Consider the following 8,460-nt stretch of genomic DNA (forward strand, 5'->3'; position numbering starts at 1 on the left):
TTATTTGATTTTCATATATAAACTATGTATATATTTGATTCTAACTTATTTATGTTCAATTTTTATATCGCACAGTACTTTGACAATTTCAGTCCAACATACTCTGAAAGAGATCTAATTGAAATAAAGGAAGAATGGTGTCAGTATGTGATTGAAATGAAAATTATTTGATTCGCTGGGAAATGACATGCTGCAAGGGATGGCTATATGAATATATGGTAGTTATGTTTCGTGTAGTTCTGATAGTTATATGTATATGAATAGGGCACATTTGAAAAGTTGTGAATATGTAGTTATATGAATATGTATATAGTTTTGTGTTGTTGTCAATATGTGAATATATATATATGAATATGTTGTGAACTGATTGTGTAAATATGTAAAGTTATAAAATTAAATTATAAAGTTATATAGTTCTGTTGTTGTGCCCTGATTGTATGAACTGATTGAACTGATTCTGGATGAAAATGATTTTGAAAAAAAATTAAAAGACAACGTTGTAATAGGTGCATAATAATGCATCTATTGAATGCACATTTTACAGCGTTTTTTCCAAAAAGCGCTGTAAAACAAGTATAACAAGCGTGCAATATATATAACTATTTTATAACGCTTTTTTATTTTAAAAAGTGTTGTTGTATCTTTTTACAACGCTGGATGTTACAACGCTTATTTTTTTTTGTTGAAAAAACACTGTAAATGACTTAAAAAAAGCGCGCTGTAAAGTAGATTTTTTCGCGTAGTGTTTCTTTTAGCCTTAATTGACATTATAGTTTATAGTCCTTCAATGTTTTAAAATTACAAAATATCTCTAAAATTGTCTTTTATATGTTAATTTGATTGTTGAACATATTTCTGTGAGTATAATTCATAAAATTAATGATGAAAGATTATCTTAGAATTGTTAGTTTTCGCAATCTCATAACATTCCGGGACCATACTAATATCACATCGCACACTTAAAAATCAAAATCACAATTTTCTCCAAAATTAGAATGCTCCAATTTCATGACAAAGAAAATTAAGCAAGGATATTCTCAAAAATGATTCTCACATTCATTATCTTTTGACTCACTTATTTTGCAGCTCCATTTCTTCGAAACTTCATGTGAAGGAGCTGGCAAGGGGCCACAAGTCTAGAGAAGAAGAAAGGAGTAATTAAGAAGAAATACTAGTCTCACATAATTTTGTAAAAATGGGGCCCACGGACCCACGAGGTTGTTCATGTAATTTCCTAGAATCCTTTATTTCTTAATCATTATGTTGTGTCTCTTCTATTTGTAGCCTTTCCTCCATTATCTAATAGAAGATAAAAAAAACCTTTATACAAACACACGTTCAATACTAAAAAAATGCTTATCCTTTTCACTTCTTCACTTTTCATCTCCATGAAAAAAGGACATGTTGTATTTTTGTTTTTGTGAAGTTAGTTAGAGAGAGACATATTTCAGTTCCCATGTTTGTTTTATATGTAGCTCCAAATTCTAGATTTAGAAAAGCTTAATTTTTGTTATTTTTTTAATTTTTTTAATAGAGTTTGAATTCCCTTTCACATATATAGTTTAGAATTATTTTGGTTATCAATCATCTTAATCTTTTGTATATTAGATTTTTTTTTGTTGAATTCCCTATTTTTTTTATTGTGTTCGAGTTTTTTTTTTCCTTTTATTTATTTATTTTTGGTTTTGGGTAATTGGGTTTGATACATCATGGTGTGTAATGGAAGGAGAATTCCAAATAGTTGGGAGAAAAAGCTAATTTATTTATTTTTTGGAGAAGGGTAATTTTAAGTTTCTATTCCATATAGAAGGTAACAATTAATGCTTAGAACCAAAAAAAAAAAATATTTGAAGAGTATATATTTTAAGATCAGGCTAAAAGGTATAGTTTTCATTGATTAAATTCAACCATAATAATTTTGTTTGCATAGCTTTGGTGAGTCATATGGCTACAAATACACAACGAGCGAGATCTATGAACTCAATACATGATAATAATATTGGAGTTCATGCAATGATAGCCACAAAAGAAGCAAGTGATACACTTTATGTTGCTGTGGCAAAAGATAGCAAATTAAATGTGATATGGGCAATACAAAATTCTGGAGGAAAGAGCATTTGCATTATTCATGTGCACGTGCCAACTCATATGATCCCCATGAGTAAGTACATGTTTTAATTTTTACTTCTTATTGGAATATAAATCTTAAACATAAAATGGATACAAACTTCTATTTCATTATTTTAATTAATTTGGTTGTGTACAGTGGGAGGTAAATTTCCAGCAAGTGCACTATCAGAGCATCAAGTTCAAGCACATAGGAAAATTGAAATTCAAGAAATGCATAACACTCTTGATGCTTATCTTCATATCTGTCAAAGGAGGGGGGTAATTGTTTAGTGTCATAACTATTTCCATGTTATTAATTGCAGTAATATTCATATATTTATTTCAAAACTTTATATTTTGTGAGTCAGGTGAGAGCAGAGAAACTTCACATTGAAATGGATTGCATTGAAAAAGGGATTGTAGAACTCATCTCCAGATATAACATACAAAACTTAGTAATCGGAGCAGCTTCTGATAAGTACCATAATAGGTAAGAAATCTCCACGCAACACCAAAACTTATTCTAATATATAATTCAACATTACGGTGTCGTCTGATATATGTAATTGTTAACAATATTGACAAGGATACTGAATAATGGATACGACACTAAGAAATCAATTTTAAAAAATAATTTAATTTAATCAGTTGAATGTAATTAAGGTGTCAGTGTCCAACACCAACACGTGTCAGAAACCGAAATATGTCTTCAATAGAAAGTGTTAGTGCTTGTTATCATGACCCTACGAAATTTGTATATCAATTGGTCATGTTGGTGAAGTTTGCTTTATTTTTTAAATTCTTATGTGTAGCTTGAATATTTTCCAAACTCTTTAAAATTTCAATGAGTTATTGTGATGCAGGAGAATGACAAATCTGAGATCTAAGAAAGCCATATATGTACGTGAACAAGCTCCAGTTTGTTGTCATATAGAGTTTATCTGCAAAGGGTATCTTATACAAACAAGGTATATAGAGAGCACATCTCCTTTGGTGCAACAAATGCAAAATTCTGAAGTTGATAACTCACCTCAATTGAGATCTAGATCAATTTCAAGTAATAAAAGTAGTGAGAGTTTGAATTTGAGTTGCCTATCTAGTATTAAAGAGGAGGATCTTTATCATTCATCATCTTCTACTGTGCTGGTACACATATAATTAATATACTACTTTATTTTTTTATCTCTTTTAAGAGTGTTAGTGTCGCTTTCTCTTGTGGTGCATGTGCATGTTAATATTTTTGGCTCTTTGTTTTTTTTCTTTTGTTATTGAGAAATTCTACTTAACATGCGTTATTTCGATATGTACCCTTACATTTAGTTTTTAAATTAACAGTAAAATGAATATTGAATATTTTTTATGATAAAATATAAAAAATTAATATACTGTTTATAAATAAAGAAATGATATTTTTTTTTATGAAACGATATTTCGTAAAATACAAAATTCGATAAATATTTATACAAAAAACGTTGAAACAAACTTTTTTTGTCTGTTATCAGTGTTTTTTCTGTACAAATATTTGAAAACAAATGCGATAGTTTTATAATTGAAGTTAGAAAACAAAATAAAAACAAAAATGTTGTTACAAATTACAAAATACGAGTATATATATAGATGACATTAACATTAAGATTTTATACATTGTGATTGAACACTATGGCAGGATGGAGGAATGGATGATAATAATGTTTATGAGAAACTTGAAGAGGCTATGGCCGAGGCTGAGAAAGCTAGGTGGAATGCATATCAAGAATCTGTTAAGCGTCGGAAAGCTGAAAAAGATGTCATTGACTCTACACGCAAGGTAAATTCTTAATGGTTATAACACATAAAATATTGCTATATTTATTAATTATTCACTAAAATATAATTAATTATATATTTTAATTGTGTTAATCAAAAGTTGTCGTAGAATTTTAATGTTTAGTTTGTATGTCAAAATAACATTTTTAAAGTTTTATAAAGTAATATTATAACAATATTATAAGATATTGTATAATTTAATAAATAATAAAGGGTTTGTTTTGTCACTAGCCCTTATTTAAATAAAAAATTATCAAACTAATCATTTTTCAAAATTATATATCAATTTTTTTTTTAATTATAAATTGCCTTTGCAAGTGACGACTTTCTTAAAGGAATTTTTAATTTTTTTTTTCTTCATTTTTAATTTTTCTTTTTCAAATTAACAATATATATATATATATAATTCATTCATAAAAAACCAACAACGCAAATTTTAAATTACGTACATTGACTAGAATTGTCTGTAACATTTGAATAATAGTTTCAAGTATGATCAGTTAACCGATATAGTCCGTATTTTCTTAATATTTGCAACTATATATGTATATATATTGTTAATTTGAAACAAAAGTTAAAAAATTGAAAAATTCCCTTAAGAAAATCGCATTTGCAAACTCGAGCCTGATGAACTCGACATTTGCATATGACTTATAACTAAGGAAAAAATAAAGTATCTTAATATATAGTTTTCAAAATAGAATATTTCGGTAAATTTAAAAAAAGTTAGATTATTAAAAAAAATCAATAATAAATATCAATTTGAATGAATAAATATAATTTTAGTAAAAAAAACATGTGATCATAATCGAGGTTTGAATTTGAACGATCTAATATGCAGATTAAAGACACCAAAATCTTGTTTGAAAAAGAGGTGGAACAAAGGAAAGTGTTAGAGGAAGCACTACAGAAAGCAAAAGAAGAGATTGACAACATGAGAATCCAAATAAACAAAGTCAATGAGGAACTCAAACTTGCATTAGATCACAAAATGCAAGGTGATAAAGCATTAAGAGAAGTTGAGGAGTTAAGGAAAAGAATAAGTGAGGCCTCATCAAGAACACATTCTCTTCAAGTCTCCTAATGAGTTTTCTTTTTCAGAGATTGAAGAAGCAACATGTAACTTTAATCCATCTTTAAAGATTGGTGAAGGTGGATATGGAAATGTATTCAAAGGTATCCTTCGCCACACTGAGGTTGCTATAAAAATGTTGAACCCCAATAGCTCTCAAGGAACCTCAGAGTTTCAACAGGAGGTAAGTTGGTTAGATATTAATATTTTTTTTTTTATAAGCAAAAACAAAAATTATTAAAAGGAATATCATAGAGCAAAGTCTAAATCCAACTTCATATGAGTTTGAAGTTAACTACTAGTCCACAATTATTAAAGTGAAACAAGTATATATTTTTTTGACAACCTTTTTGGTTCTGAAATAGGTTGAAGTATTGAGCAAGTTAAGACATCCAAATCTTATAACACTTATAGGAGCCAACCATGAATCAAAAACTCTTGTCTATGAATATTTACCAAATGGAAGCCTAGAAGATCGTCTCAACTGCAAAGACAACGCTCCTCCATTAACATGGAAGACTCGAATCCGTATCGCGATAGAACTGTGTTCTGCACTCATTTTTCTCCATTCCAACAAACCTCACTGCATAGTCCATGGTGACCTTAAAACCTTCCAACATTCTCCTTGATGCAAACCTAGTAACCAAACTTAGTGACTTTGGAATATGTCGTGTATTATCATGTCAAGAGGATTCTAGTAATAACAATAGTACAAAGTTTTGGATAACTAGTTTTGCAAAGGGAACTTTTACATACATGGATCCTGAATTCTTTGGTACAGGTGAAGTTACTTCAAAGTCAGATGTTTATTCATTTGGAATTGTATTGTTAAGGTTGTTAACTGGGAGATAAGCCTTAGGAATAAGGAATGAAGTGTTGTGTGCTTTAAATGATGGAGAGATGGAATATTTGTTGGATCCTTTGGGTGGAGATTGGCCTATTGTGAAAGGTGAAAAATTGATTTGGTTGGCTTTGAGGTGTTGTGATATGAATAGAAAAAAGAGGCCAGAGCTTTCTTTAGATGTTTGGAGAGTGTTGGAAACAATGAGGGATTCTTGGTAGTGTAAATTTCAAATATTTCTATGTAAAAATTTCAACCAAATTATAAATCATATATGAACAAATATTGTTCCCATGTTAATTAGTTAGAACACAGTATTTTACTAATAACTAGTAAAAAACAAATATACACTACGCGAAAAAACGCATATTACAGCGCTTTTTTTAAGCCATTTACAGCGCTTTTTCAAAAAAATAAGCGATGTGGAAACGAGCGCTGTAAATGATACAACAGCGCTTTTAAAAAAGCGCTATAAAACATGTAAACACAACGCGCGCTTGTTATGCACATTTTACAGCGCTTCTTCACACAAAGCGCTGTAATATGCACCCCATTATATGAGTTATGGGTGTGCATTTTACAGCGCTTTCTCAAAAAAGCGCTCTAAAATGCCCAACCATAATTTCATATATGGGTGGACATATTACAGCGCTTTCTCAAACAAGCGCTGTAATATGTCCAACGATAATTTCATATATGGGTGGGTATTTTACAGCGCTTTTTTGAGAAAGCGCTGTAAAATGCACACCCATAATTTCATATATGGGTGTGCATATTACAGCGCTTTCTCAAAAAAGCGCTGTAAAATGCCCACCCATAATTTCATATTATGGGTCTGCATTTTACAGCGCTTTTCTTGTACATTTTACAGCGCTTTCTCACGAAAGCGCTGTAAAAGGTGCACCATTAAAGCGCTTTAGAACAACATTTTACAGCGCTTTGTAAAAAAAGCGCTGTAAAATGTGTGTTTTTTTTTTTTTTAATTATTTGAAATGAAAAGCGCTTTTTACCTTTTTATGGCATTTTTTTTAAAAAGCGCTGTCTTCTATCTTTGTATCCAAAATTATTTTGATCCAAAATCACTTCACAATCAGTGCACACAACAACAAAACATATTCAAGTACCATAGGCAGTTCACACAATCAGTAGAACAGAAATCAGAACTCTGTAACTTTATTAACATATATGTAACTCTGTAATTTACAACCTAAGTAACTACATTCAGATACATATATACAACCTAATTTACAACCTAATTACCTACATTCAGATACGTATATATATATAACTTAATTTACAACCTAAACTACATTCAGATCCATATGCATGTTCATATATTGTGTCCTATGATCATTTACATATAATAACTAACAGAATATACATTATATGCACTAGCTACCATATAATATTCAGATCCCTTGCCCAGCAGCAAGCTATTTCCCAGAAAATCAAATAATTTTCATGTCAAGCACGTACTGACACCATTCTTCCTTTAATTCCATCAGATCTTCCTCAGAATATGATGGACTGGAATTGGCAAAGTACTGCAATATAAAAATTGAACATATTATATTAAGTTAGTATCAAATATATAGATAATTTATATATGAAAATCATATAATGCAAATACCGTACCGTTTCTGGGATAATAGTTTTATTCTTCTCAACAATCTCCTTCATGAATCTCAATATGTAGTACCCACAGTCAATGTTATTTGTTTGACGAGGGCACTTTATTGAGATCCATGTAATGTTATTAGACTTCTGCTTCGACACTTTAGCACCTCTTTGAGCTCGATAAACTTTTAAGGCACTATCGAATGAATAAATGTGATTATTAGAGCATGAATATTTAAATATATATATATGTAAGAAATAAATGAATATTACTTACGTGTCGAGCATAGTCTTTATTCCGGGGTGATTGGTGTAATCGCCGTGCACGGGATCCAAATAGTATATCACTTCAGAGACCGCATTGATTGCAAATAGCACCCAATGTGCCCTACAACAACAAAAAATTGGTTAAGCAATTTTGTTTATAGACAACTAATAAATTAAATTCTCATCAATTAAAAAAGATAAAATTACGTACCCTGAATTATATGGTGCCAAGAACAATTTATCACTTTCTTTATTTCTTAAAAACATATCTACAATGTAGTGTTTTACATTGTCTGGATCGAGTTTGAACATCGACATCTTATGCGGAGACAAGAATGAGTATTTATTTGACAGTTTCCTCGTGCACACGACCTTCTCGTACAAAAACCTTCAATGAAAATTTTAAACTAGATTAATTACCAATACATTTAATTAATTACAAATAAATGCAATTAAAAGTATTTTTTACCTTATGTACAAGCTGATTACAGTAACACTCAGCTCCTTATGTTCGAGAAGATCGTACATTTGCTCCTTTTCGAGGTATTCAATATACTCATCTCCAAAGATGTCTTGATTCATTTGTACAATGGGCGAATCGTTGCTGCTGCCCATGTTCCTTTTTATTTGGATGTCAAGACACGCCCCGTATTTACCAAGGCGTGGCTGACTTTTATTAGGAGCAGCAGCAGCAGCGACCGATTTTCCCCGATCCAGATTTTTTGTTGCTGCAAGTTTTGCAGCTTTA

At 30.2% G+C, this 8,460-nt stretch overlaps 1 pseudogene; it reads left to right on the forward strand.

The window, feature by feature from the left end:
- Nucleotides 1-1,170: 1,170 nt before the first annotated feature.
- Nucleotides 1,171-6,128, forward strand: LOC101506690 (U-box domain-containing protein 33-like; annotated as a pseudogene).
- Nucleotides 6,129-8,460: the final 2,332 nt, after the last annotated feature.

This window comes from Cicer arietinum, chromosome 7 (assembly GCF_000331145.2).
Source record: "Cicer arietinum cultivar CDC Frontier isolate Library 1 chromosome 7, Cicar.CDCFrontier_v2.0, whole genome shotgun sequence".
NCBI classification, from domain to species: Eukaryota; Viridiplantae; Streptophyta; class Magnoliopsida; order Fabales; family Fabaceae; genus Cicer; species Cicer arietinum.